At 36.8% G+C, this 13,685-nt stretch overlaps 1 pseudogene across 1 annotated transcript in view; it reads left to right on the top strand.

Annotated features, from left to right (window-relative positions):
* Positions 1–523: 523 nt before the first annotated feature.
* LOC309809475 (coiled-coil domain-containing protein 150-like) overlaps positions 524–13,685 on the top strand; it is a 94,986-nt pseudogene continuing 81,824 nt past the window's right edge. Inside the window, exons 1-6 of the transcript in view lie at positions 524–681; positions 2,040–2,259; positions 2,381–2,559; positions 4,398–4,466; positions 9,963–10,079; positions 11,129–11,248. The product of the transcript in view is annotated as a coiled-coil domain-containing protein 150-like (transcript). The remainder of the gene's footprint in view (positions 682–2,039; positions 2,260–2,380; positions 2,560–4,397; positions 4,467–9,962; positions 10,080–11,128; positions 11,249–13,685) is intronic.

The raw sequence follows: 13,685 nt of genomic DNA, 5'->3' as shown, positions 1-13,685 counted from the left end.
CAAGTACTGTAGAGTGTTGTTTTGTTTTGTTTTCAGAAAGGTTGGATGGGAATATGTTAAAATGAAAATGGCTGGCAATGAAAAGAGGTAATAACTTCTTCAGCCAAGTCATAGGTCCTAGTGTATGTCTAATAGTAGCAGACAGGTTAGACTAGACTGTGCTGCAGTAACAAACTACCTAACAATCTGCGGCTTATAACAACATTAGTTTCTTGCTCACTCACACTGTATGTCAAGGATGGGCCATGGCTCTGCTCATGTAATCTTTACTCTGGGATCTTGGCACATGGAGCAGGCCCTATCTGGGATGTTGCTCATCGCATGGAGAAGGGAAAAGAGATGATGAATGACAAGTTGGCTCTTAAAGCTTCTACCCACATTTAATTGACCAAGGCAGGACACATGGCCATTTCCAAGCTCAAGAGGACAGGGATGTATAATCCTCCACAGGAAGGGGCAGTGGCTATTCTAAACAATAATAGAACCGACTACACTATTATTGTGACTTTAATCTCAGGTGCATATGGAAACTACAATGTCCAGACCAGTCTTCTCTCCAGCCCGCTTTAATGTTACAGCTTCTAAAACATTCACGGTACTTCAGCAAAGGATGAGAATAGTTGAGAAACAGACCAGTTCTCTGAGGGATGACCTAATAATGTTGGACTTTGGTGAAAAAAGGTAACAAATAAAAAAATTGTGTTACAGTATCTTTGTAGGTTGAAGAAATTTTGCCTCACTGGTTACTAATAAGGAGTCACAGTGTGGGTGGTTTGGCAGGTGAAATAAGTACTTAGAAAAGAATTGAGAAATAACATTAGAATACTAATTAGGAAATATTTGCAAGATAAAGAGTTGTCCTCCTGTAATGGAGCTACTACCACTATTCTAAACAGATTTTTAAAGTGTGTTAATTAGGTGCACAAACTTTGATATCCTATTCTCCCTCAATACTTGATTAAAAACAAATGTAATTTTTTACATAATTAGAAAAAAAAATTGGGACCTTTTTTAAAAATAAAAATAGACTTTGATATTAGTTAAGGTGAACATCTACAACTTGATTCATGCCATTAATATGGTCTGTATTTTCTTTCTCCAAATTTATTGTAAATTAAAAGAAAGGTTGTAAGTCTTAAAAAAAATTCATAGTTTAGAATGAAGTACTCAAAAGAAGAACTGTGTTTTTCCTTTGTGCTCCTGAAGAAGTTATTGCCATTAAAAGTTAGATTGTCAAAAGGCCTTGAGGAATCTGGGTGCTTAAGTGGCCAATGTTGAATTTACTGGTGTGATTGTCTTTAAAATTACGTATGTATTTCCTGAGTGTCTCTTATGAAGACCTAAAATTGGTATAGTTGGTATTATAGCACACGTAGAATAAATAACTCTTCAGCAAAGATTAAATTTGTACCAGTGTTGAGCATGTTAGAACAAAATGGGAATATTTATTATCACCTTGTTTAAAAATTTTCTAAAAAGGATGTGAAATACTGCCTCCATGCTAACTTTAATTCTTAGTTTACCATTATAGAATTAGCATTTAACCTGTTTTATATATCACTTGCTTTTACATACAAAATAAGTTTACAAAAAATTCCGATTAAAATAACCGTTAAAAAATCAGTGGTCTTGGGCTTCCCTGCTGGCGCAGTGGTTGAGAGTCCACCTGCCGATGCAGGGGACACAGGTTCGTGCCCCGGTCTGGGAAGATCCCACATGCCGCGGAGCGGCTGGGCCCGTGAGCCATGGCCACTGAGCCTGCGTGTCCGGAGCCTGTGCTCCGCAATGGGAGAGGCCACAACAGTGAGAGGCCCACGTACCGCAAAAAAAAAAAAAAAAAAAAAAAAAATCAGTGGTCTGTACCCATCCCACATTGGTCTCGTCCTCTTTACCTAATAGTGCTCTCTATGTTTAAATTTGCAGGGGCTATCAGATACTGGTTAACTAAAGACTATAGTTTTTATACTCAGTAGAAGTGTTACATTGATTCGATGGTTGGGATTACCCTATAATATTGTTATATTGGAATCTTTGTCCAGAGGCCACTTGGAAACTCCAAAATATCTAGAAGAGCCTGTGAGCCAGAACATCATTAGCCCTATCCAGAATGAAATAATTTGTTCAGGAAAAACAGATATTTTATGGAAGAACTGTGAGTTTCTGGTAAATCGAATGTGCCGTCTGGAAAGCCTCATCCAGTCCTTGAAGATGAACATCTTCATCTGCAAACTGAAAAAGATTTGAACCCACAGAAAACAGGTATAGAGAGAAGAGAGTCATCAGAAATTCGGTCCTGTGTGGGTGCTTGATGAGTTCATGATTCTTTTCCTTTCCTGACCTTCTTTAAACTGCTTGATGACCCTCCTGTCCTGTCTGATAGATTTTCTGAAGGAAAGACTGAATACCACACAGGAGGAGCATTCCAAGGATCTGAAGCTATTGCAACTGGAAGTGATGAATTTGTGCCAGCAACTAAGAGATGTAAAAGAGAAAGAAGACACGGCACAAGATGAGGTGCAAAGGTTGACTGTGACTCTGCAGCTTGCCTCAGAGACAAAGGTTTGAGTCCAGAGTTCTGGAATACAAACTCACTGTTAATGTGTTAGCTGGAGGAGGCAACAGACCCATAAAGCTGACTTTTAAAAATAGGTGATGTTGGTGTGAGGATTCTTGACATCTGAAATTTATCTACATCGATAGCCTATAACATTGTGTGCTGTCGGTAATTGAGTATTTATAGATTCCTACCCTCTACCTGTGACTGTGTGGATCCAGAGATATGAGGGAGTCTGTGCTCTACAAGAGCTTGTATGCTAGCTGGGAGCACAAGGCACAGCAGGAGAAAAGAGAGAAAAGAAGGGTATAAGAAATATTAAAGGACAGTGTAGGACAATAAGCAAATATTGCCAACTAAGTGTTCTGTATTCAGGTGGGTTTGAGAAGGTACGCATGTCCTGTCTAGAACAGATTAGGCTAGGCTTCAAGGAAGACATGGGACTTGAGATGAGCCTTTAGAAGGCAAAGCAGTGAGGTGAGGACATTTAAAAGACCTCACACAGAGGCAGCAAAAAATAAGACTAGGGAAAAAAAACTAATGATTTTGTTTTCCCTTCACAGGCCAAGCAGTGTAACAGATGTTATTTTGTTTAAAACATGTTTTGTTTAATCTCTGCAAAACCTCAAGATGGAGGATATTGTTGGCTCTCTCTCTTTTTTTTTTTTTTTTTTTTTTTTTTGCGGTACACGGGCCTCTCACTGTTGTGGCCTCTCCCGTTGCGGAGCACAGGCTCCAGACGCCCAGGCTCAGCAGCCATGGCTCACGGGCCCAGCCGTTCCGCGGCATGTGGGATCTTCCCGGACCGGGGCACGAACCCGTGTCCCCTGCATCAGCAGGCGGACGTCAACCACTGCGCCACCAGGGAAGCCCTACTGTCTATTTTAATGATGAGTGTACTGGGGCTCAGAGAGAAGTCATCTCTCTGAGATCACACTTGCCTGTTTTCTTCCTGTAACTCAGATTTGAACCTAGATCCTTCCCTTGGGTGCAGTTAGGAGGCAATGCATAAACTAGCTGGACAGGAGTGAGGATTTGTTTGTGTAAAATAAGTTGGAAATTGGCAAGGGATAACATCATAGAGGATCTCAAAATCAAGAATAATTAAGTATTTGGGCTTGATCCTATGGGGAGTGATTAAATTTTTGATAAGAAAGTGACATAATTGAAAACAAGAAAACTAATCTAGCAGTAGTGTAGAGTACCAATTATAGGAGAAGAGATTGGAGATAGGAAAACCCATTAGGAATCCATTGCCTTATTTGAGACATAGACCTTATTAGGTCTGAACTACAGTTGTGGCATTTTGAGAGGAAAGATATGTTAGAATGTGGTATTGGATAGGGGCTGAAGGTAGAGAAGAAGGCAAGGACAGCTTTGAGTTTTTACATCTTAGATTATAGTGCCATTAATAATAATATAAAAGAGGATGAATAGTGAAAGCTGTGTTTTTCATCCTCAACTCCTAAGCATAGATAATATTTGAGGCTAGAAAAAATGCAGTACTTAAGAAAATAGGACTATACCCTGTAAGAAAAATGTCTAGCAATTACCAGGTTTTTCTCTGATTATTGAATTTTACATAGGAGGTACATGTGACTAATCATTTTTTAATTATCTGAAAGGGAAAATGATAGAAGTCATGAATGAAAGTAATAAAATAACTTTAAATATCTCATTGTAATAATTACTTTAGACTCATAATAAGAAGTGTTTATAACTGTATTCAGATTAGCATTTATAGGTTGCCCCAAAAAAGTCTAGATTTGAACTGTGATATACCATAGACAGTTTCTTCCTGTCATTTCAGATTATTTAGAACCTTTTCTCCTCCTATTTTTAGAAGAATGCAGCCATTATTGAAGAGGAACTGAAGACCACAAAATGTAAAATGAACCTTAAAATTCAGGAGGTAAGATAAAAAGGAAGCTGGAAGGTGAAGGAGGCATTGGAATTGCAGAGGGGGAAGTCAAGGTAGTGGATAGAATGAAAAGAAACCATTGAAGAAGAAAATATGTGGCTGTTTATTCGGAAGATTTTAAAAATATGCCACATGATGTTATACCTGCCCGTATGTGACATTAAGACTTCCTTTCACCCCAGTACTGCCACAAAACCAGAAATAAAAAATAAATGCTCTCTGAGCCAGGAGGGAAACAGTTACCGTGAAACTCATGCAGTTGCCCATATACTAGAGTTAAGTGGACATAAAAAGGCCTTTTACACTAAAGTTGTGTTTAAAATAAAAAGCTTTTAATAAGTCTGCTCATCTAATTTTACCTTAAAACTTTCATTTCAGTCTAAATTTCAGTAGATAACAGATTGGAATTATGGAGTAGGTGGCTGCTAAAAGTTGTTGGACTAAAAGTTTGCAGCTGAAAGCAGTGGAAGAGTCAGAAGAATTACCAGTTCAATACACCTTGACAGTGGCCTAAAAACCTCAATATTCCCTGACAGAATAATAGTTGACATTAGTCCAAACCAAAAGGATCAAGTTCTATTTAAAATATTCTGTTATACAAAACAGAAATAGATACACTATTTTAAAAATTATGAACTTCAGTGTGTTTAGGGCGGTAAGTGTAGCTATCTGGGACATTCTCTCACGTAGAGTATTTTTTTTGCCAATAGTTACTGATAAAAGCATGATTGTTCATTGTTAGTTGGAGTATATTGTTTCATGCTTTAAAAAATATTTTGGCTATTTTAATAGATTCTTTTTAGAGCAGTTTTAAGTTTTTAGAAAAACTGTACAGAAACAGAGTTCCCATATATCCTTTCTCCCCACCCCCAGAGCTTCCTCTGTTATTCACATTCTGTATTAGTCTGTGATGAACCAGTTTTGATACATGATTACTAAATTCACAGTTTAGATTAAGTTTTACTTTTTGGTCATCACAGTATACAGAATAGCTTCACTGCCCTAAAAATGCCCTGTGCTCTACATACACATCACCCCGCGCCTCTCTCCCCCACCCCTGTCTTTCCCCAAGCCCCTGGCAACCACTGATCTTTTCACTGTCTCTCTAATTGGAATCATACAGCGTGTAGCCTTTTTGGACTGGCTTCTTTCACTTAGCATATGCATTTAATCCTCCATGTCTTTTCATGGTTTGATAGCTCATTTCTTTTTATCAGTGAACAATAATCCATCCATTGTCTGGATGTACCGTAGTTTATCCATTCACCTACTGAAGGACATCTTAGTTGCTTCCAAGTTTGGCAGTTATGAATAAAGCTGCTGTAAACATTCATATGCAGTTTTTTATATGGACATAAGTTTTCAACTCCTTTGGATAAATACCTAGGAGTACGACTCATACTTATCATATGATAAGCTTATGTTTAGCTTTCCAAGAAATTGCCAACCTGTTGCAGTGGCTATGCCATGTTGTGTTCCCACCAGCAGTGAATGAGAGTTCCTGTTGTTCCACATCCTCACCAGCATTTTGTGTTGTCAGTGTTTTGAATTTTTGCCAAATTTATAGGCGTACGTACAGTATCTTGTTTTAATTTGAAGTTTTCTACGGACGTGATATTGAGCATCTTTTCATATGCTTATTTGCCATCTGTCTGTCTTCTTTGGTGAGGTATCTTAGATCATTTGCCCACTTTGCAGCTGGGTTTTTTTTCCTATTGTTGAGTTTTTAGAGTTCTTTTTATATTTTGGATACCAATCCTTTATCCAGTATGTGTTTTACAAATATTTTCTCCCAATCTCTAGCTTATCTTTTCATTCTCTTAACAGTGTCTTTTGCAGAGCAGACACTTTTAATTTTTTTTTTTTTTTTTTGCAGTACGCAGGCCTCTCACTGTTGTGGCCTCTCCCGTTGTGGAGCACAGGCTCCGGACGCGCAGGCTCAGCGGCCATGGCTCACGGGCCCAGCTGCTCCATGGCACGTGGGATCTTCCCGGACCGGGGCATGAACCTGTGTTCCCCGCATCGGCTGGCGGACTCTCAACCACTGCACCACCAGGGAAGCCCCAGATGCTTTTAATTTTAATGAAGTACAACTTACCCATTTTTTTTCCTGGATTGTACTTTTGGTATTATATCTATTAATAAAATATCATTGCCAAACCCAAGGTCACCTAGATTTTTCTATGTTATCTTTTAGAAGTTTTATAGCTTGCATTTTACATTTAGGTTTTGAATTATTTTTTGTGAAAGGTGTGAGGTCTGTATCTAGATTCTTTGGGTGAGTTTGTGTATGTGTATGTCTAGTTGTTCCAGCACCATTTGTTGAAAAGACTATCCTTTGGATTGCCACTTAACACTATTTTATTGGGGAAGTCTTAATTCTTGGTGCTGTAGTAAAATGTTGAATTTTCATGGAACTTGTCAAGGACCTGTAGAAGGACTGTGCTAGTCAAATAGGGACATTTTGAGGGTATGTGAGGCAGGAAGGATGTATTAGTCTGCAGGGGCTGCCATAACAAAGTACCACAGACTGGTGGCTTTAACAACAGAAATTTATGTCTCACCATTCTGGAGGTGAAAAGTTCAAGATCAAAATATCATTAGCAGGTTTGGTTTTTTCCTGAGTCCTTTCTCCTTGGCTTGCAGATGGCTGCCTTTTTTTCTGTGTCCTCACATGGTCTTTTCTCTGTGTACACATCCCTGGTGTCTCTTTGAGTACAAATTTCCTCTTCTTATAAGGACAACAGTCATGTTGGATTAGGGCCCACCCCAGCGGCCTCATAACTGAAACAACTCTTTAAAGGCCCTATCTCCAAGCACAGTCATATATTGAGATACTGGGGTTTAGGGCTTCAACATATGGATTTCAGAGGGATGCAGTTCAGCCCATAACAAAGGACTATACAAAGATAAAGTAAATGCAGTATATATCTTTCTAAGAGATAAGAAATATATATATATATATATATATATATATATATGAAATCTGGTTCCGATGAACATGAAATAGATTAACTGATAGCCCTTCATAATGCTTTAGGGATGAATATCTTAGTAGTATAGTTATCAAATAAAGATTCCCTTTATAAGGCACTTAAATTATATCTTGAGCAAATTATACTATATAATTCGATGTAGAGCTTAGAAAAGTATATTATGCTACTCTAAATTATAAAGTGATTATAATCTGATACTAAAATAAAACCTGAAAAATATAGCCCAAAACAAAAACTATAGCTCATTCTTAAATAAGATTCAAATATTAATATTTAACTGATTATTGGATAAGGAAGGAATTTCTAAGCTTGAAAAGAAGGAACAGGATTATAAAAAGCTCGATAAGTTTGACCATATAAAAATTAAAATCTTATATATGTATAAAAAAGCAAAACTAATACAACATAACAAAACTAGACAGTTAATAATCTTCCCTTTTAAAGAACTTAAATTGACTTAAAAAAACAGAGGGCAGGGCCTCCCTGGTGGCGCAGTGGTTGAGAGTCCGCCTGCCGATGCAGGGGATACGGGTTCGTGCCCCGGTCTGGGAGGATCCCATATGCCGCGGAGCGGCTGGGCCCGTGAGCCATGGCCGCTGGGCCTGCGCATCTGGGGCCTGTGCTCCGCAACGGGAGAGGCCACAACAGTGAGAGGCCCGCATACCGCAAAAAGAAAAAAAAAAAACAAAAACAGAGGGCAAAGGATAAGAACAGTTCAGAAAATATATAAAGAACTAATAACCATATTAGAAAATGTTTAATCTCACTAGGAACCAAAGAAATGCAAAAATATTAAGGTGTTGTTTTTCATTTATTAGCAAAGATTTAAGAAAGTGATAATCTGTAGTGCTGATGAGATTTATTCAAATACTACTGATAAGGTAAAATTGGAAGGAGAATTACAAAATGTATCAAAAGTCTAAAAAATGTTTATACCTTTAACCTAGTGATTCCTTTTGTAGGATTTATCCCAAGGAAGTAATCAGAAATTCAGTGAAAGATTTATTCACAAGCATGTTCAGCAGAACAGTATTTAGAATAGCAAAACACTGGAAATATCCAAATGTTCAATATTCGGTGTATGGTTAAGAAAATCATAGAACATTTCCAAAATGGGCTATCTTGTAACTATTTCGTGTCAACATATTTTTCATCTCATTTCACTTTTTAAAAACTTCTTAAATTGTTAAATATATCATTCTTCAAGAAAACACATATAAAGTGCATATGTACAATGTAGAGAAGAGTTATAAAGTGTACTCTTACATCATGTTTACTGGGGTTTAAAAATAGAATTTCTGGAACTTCCCTCGTGGCACAGTGGTTAAGAATCCGCCTGCCAATGCAGGGGTCATGGGTTTGAGCCCTGGTCCGAGAAGATCCGACATGCTGCGGAGCAACTAAGCCCGTGTGCCAAAACTACTGAAACCCACTCACCTAGAGCCCATGCTCCACAACAAGAGAAGCCTCCACAACAAGAGAAGCCACCACAACAAAAAACCTGCGCACCACAACGAAGAGTAGCCCCCACTCACCGCAACTAGAAAAAGTCCACGTGCAGCAACGAAGACCCAACGCAGCCAAAAATAAGTAAATAAGTAAATAAATTAAAAAAGAAATTCTTTCAATTTAACATCACTTCATAAAAGGAACAGCATTTTTCAGTTCCCATTTAAATTAGAAAGGATTTCTTTACTTCATGATAAAAGAGACTCTTAACCTTCTTTGTATCTTTATCTGACTCATTTTATAGTCATTTATTGATAGAAATAAGGTCAGTGTACCCAAATTCTTGAGTGTTGTTTTTGTCTGCTGCTTAACAACTACTTCATTATTTGTTTTGATCTTTAAGTTCCAATACATGAAAAAAAAAATTCCAGTACGTAATTGAAACAGCTTTCAGAGGAATGTTTATAATACTATGGGATAAAAAAGGTATATATATATATATATATATATAGGTGAAGAAATCAAAATACAGGAAAATAAAGAGTTAAAAAATAAAGTTAGAAAATAGAGAAATACAGAAAATACATATACTAAGACATATTAGTGTTTTTCAAACTTCTTTTGACAGCAGTACATTGTAAGACATATTTTACACTGCAACACCATACATACATGCATATACACAAACATTTCATGAAGCAGTACTTACCCTTCCTTACTACTTGCTATGTGCTCTGATATTTTCTTTGTATTCTTCTCTCCCCCCTTTTTCAAGTGCTTCTTTCAACTTACCAATGCGTCTTGACCCACAGTTTGGAAAACAGACTTACACAGTAGGAAGATGAGGGTAACAAATTTGACTCTGCATTTCCTAGAAGGTTATCCGTTAGGGAGAGACAAAAGCATGTTTCTGAGTAGTCATAAATGAACAAAGAATGGGGGTGAGATGGCGTGTCTGGTAAACTTTTCATGGTGACTTTGATCTTTGTGAAACTGCTATGAAGTTCCCTTGGTCTTGCCTAACTGCAGTGTTGCTCTGTAGCTAAGGAGACAACTGTCTCAAGAGAAGCACCTAAGGGAATCTCTTGAGAAATCTGGATCAGCCATGCTACTCAAAATTCAAGAAATGGGATCAACAGTGGAGGTGGAACGGAAACATGTAGAGAGATTTTCTCTCCTTGTTTATGTTGGGAAAGTGAAACCAAAAGGGAAAAGCCAATGTTTTACCTACAAACCTATAGTTTTGCTTATTTCCTCTAGATTTATTAAATTCCTTTCTTTAGTATTCCTCTATTAACATTCTTATTACAATTTAAAAAACTTTAGTGCAAAATAAGAACGGACTCTGATGCCATTTAGTCCAGCGCTCTCAATTTATGAATGAGGGAGCTAAGGACAGAGAGGTTATTTTGTCTCAGGCTTTACAGAAGTGAACTCTTAGTTCCTGGGAGGGAATCCTTCCCTCTACACCATATAATCCCTGTTACAAGAGTTGATTTTGGAAGGCACTGACCTAGTCTCATGCTATATGTATTGTATATGATGTGCATAGAAAAGAAAGATTAAACTGAGCTGACATTTGAAGCAAGGAATAAGTCAGATAATCAGGAATGTGTTTACATTGCTGTTTTCAAGTCTCATTATTTTAGCATAATATTTTTGCTTTCATCAAAGTTGTTATTTGAAATATCTATATGTAATTTAGAATATTTTAAATTCTAAGTACTGAGGCAATTAGTAGTTTCAAATCATAATACCTATTATTAGATTACATAATTTTTATTATTTTAATGAGTGGTGTCCTTCTACAATGTCCTTAAGTAGAATAAAGAGGATTCTACTTAAAGAATTTGCAAATGATCCTTTATTGCTATACTTTATACTGCCAATATAGTAGGCACTAGCCACATGTGGCTATTTAAATGAAAATTAATCTTATTTGTTAAAATTAAACAAAATTAAAGATTCAGTTCCTCACTCACTCTGGCCACATTTTGAGTGCTGTTGAAGAGTGCACAGAAAGTTCTCCTGGACAGCACTGCTGTAAGACCCTGCACTCTGTTGAGATCTTTTAACTGTAACACATAAACACCGCTTCTTCCTCCAAGAACATTAAGATCAGAAAAATCTGCCTTACACCTGTGCTATAAGTTAGCTTAGTAGAAATCTTTACCTTACAGAAAAGGAGTTTTTCTTATAGGATTTCAGGTGCAAATTTTGCAGCAAAACTGCGTTGCTGTTTTCAGACCACCCAAGAACTAGTGGCACAGGAGCGACAACAGAAAGGAGAGTTGGAGACCGCTACCTCACAGCTCAAGTCTGATCTAGGTATGAAAACAGATGCTAGAAATTACACTTTTGTTAGTTTTTTGAGATTTCATGTGAAAACTCTTTAAGATTCCAAATTCTCGAAGTGGCCAGTGTTACTGGTATTTCCCGCAGACCTGAATGTAAAAAGTTGCTGATTTCCTTTTTATCTGTGGCACTGAGAAAGACAGAGAATGTTGGTAATAAAATAGAATTTGACCCTCTTAATTGTAAACTTATGTGGATTTTTTTCAGGTTTATTTAACTGTGGACTTGGGAACATTTGGGTTCTATAAATCTAGATTGAATATTGGATAATAGAATGCTAATAAGGAAATGAGGTCATTAATCGTTGCTATCCTACTGATTCTAACGATTTATCATGTCAGACTCTCCATTCTTCAGGTTATCGACCTATTTTGGTCAACTGGTATTTGTAGTAAAGGATAGTTGTAAGGTACCATAGAGAGAGGTTAGATTAACTACTCGTTTGAGGAGGAAAAAATGTCTGTTTTAAAAAATAGTCCTAAAAGGTGACAGAGCTAGGAAATGGAAGTGTCTAGACTTGATCCCAGGCTGCTCAGAGACCTGCTTCTTCCAACCCAACAGCCCTTATCAGACGACTGTTTGTTAATATATAATTGTAACAGCAGTGTTCAGGTAGATCTCACTATAGAGATCACACAGAGTTCCAGTGAAGTGCTTTACGCATGAATAACACTTCATGGTTTACACAGGGCTTTCACATACATTATCTCATGTAATACACAAAACTATCTGTAATTCCTAAAGTTACAAAATGAATAAATGGTGAAGTGAGGCCTCAACCTGGATCTTCTAACTCCAAACCCAATGTTCTTGCCACTGTGGCCCGCCTGCTCTGTGGCTGTAATGAGGACAGGGAATACCAAAAGGGAAATGAAAATTAGAAAAAAGAAACCATAAAGGGTAACCCATTCAATGCTTTTACTTACTGCTTTTAGCAGAAAGTATTCTTTTTCCATATAGTTGTTGAGTAATGAATTATTCTGTGAAGTTCTCACTGATAATGTCCCTAAATAATTTTCTGTCTTCCTGTGACTGCATGCCTACAAAAATACATGTTACATTTTATTGTACTACCACATTATCCCATTTGAGCCTTACAGCAAACTAGTGAGAAAGATAAGAAAATGTACCCCATTCTACAAAAGGATGAAAAGATCAATAGTGAACGACCCACAGTAAATAGAATAGCTGGGACTAAACACAGATCTTTCTATTATATTAGTTGTCCTTCTGATTAAGTGATTTTTAAAAATGTTACTTTCTTAATGGATTAATGCTTTTTGAATTTTGTAAGAATATATGGAGGACCATTAAAAACATTGACATTAGAATAACAGTAATTCAAATTAACATAAAAAAGGAAGCCTGTCTGAATACCAGCTATATGCTTCATAGTGAATAATAGATGCTTTACATGCATGCAATTTTATTACTTTAAGGTACAGTTATTCTAACCATATTAATAAAAGGAATGCCTTTAGATATTTGCTTCAATGAATTTTAAAATGTACTTATTTATTAATAACTGTTTATTTATTAGCAATAAACATTATATGTATATGTGTGTGTTTATGTGTGTGTATTACACACACATTAATTAAAGTGATTAAATTGTTCTCCAAAGTAGGATAAACATTCCCCTTTTAGTCTTTCTTTGGCTAGTGGAATTTTCAAAATAGATCATGTAGTTTATCTTTTTGATCCTTCACATATGTTAAATTAGAATTGACTTAAAATGAGTCTTGGACTCATTTTCAAGAAGTACAGTTTTTCTGAGTATATCCTAAATAAAATGAGTTTTTATAAGTTTTATAATTTTCTGGCTTTAGAATTTTTAAGTGAAACAAAACTAATAGATCTTTATGAATTTTCTATGAAGTCAAACATTAACCTCAGAAAAGTTTATATCTCTTGGCTACTAGTATACAGTGCCAAACTGTTCTCCTATTTCTGCCTTTGGTTTTATTTTCACTGTATATACATACTCTGAGTGGTTTCAAATCTTTTTTTTCCTACACCAAATCATCCTCCTGAGCTCCAGATGGTATCGTACTGCCAACTAATCATCTATATTTAGATGCTTTGCAGATACCTCAAAACACATGATGAAAGCTTAAGTGTTGCAGTCATTTTTACTCATTATATCCCCCAAACCTGCTCCTTGCCCTGAATTCCCTGTTAGAATCCACCAACCACCCCCACTGTCCAGGTCTGTACACTAGATATTTTCCTTGACTCATCTATTGCCTTTACACCACTGGTCAGTCACCAAGTCCCGACAATTCTCCCTGCTTGCTTTTCACAAGTCTTTTCCTTCTGCATCATTACCTCAGAGCCAGCTCTCATTGTTTTACACTTGGATTACTGCAACAGCTACTAAACTGATCTCCCTGTCTTTATTGAGCCTTTG

This window comes from Mesoplodon mirus (assembly GCF_964341445.2).
Source record: "Mesoplodon mirus genome assembly, chromosome: 8".
Taxonomy (NCBI): Eukaryota; Metazoa; Chordata; class Mammalia; order Artiodactyla; family Ziphiidae; genus Mesoplodon; species Mesoplodon mirus.
Note: the sequence above shows the minus strand (reverse complement) of the source record. Positions and strands in the feature narration are given on the sequence as shown.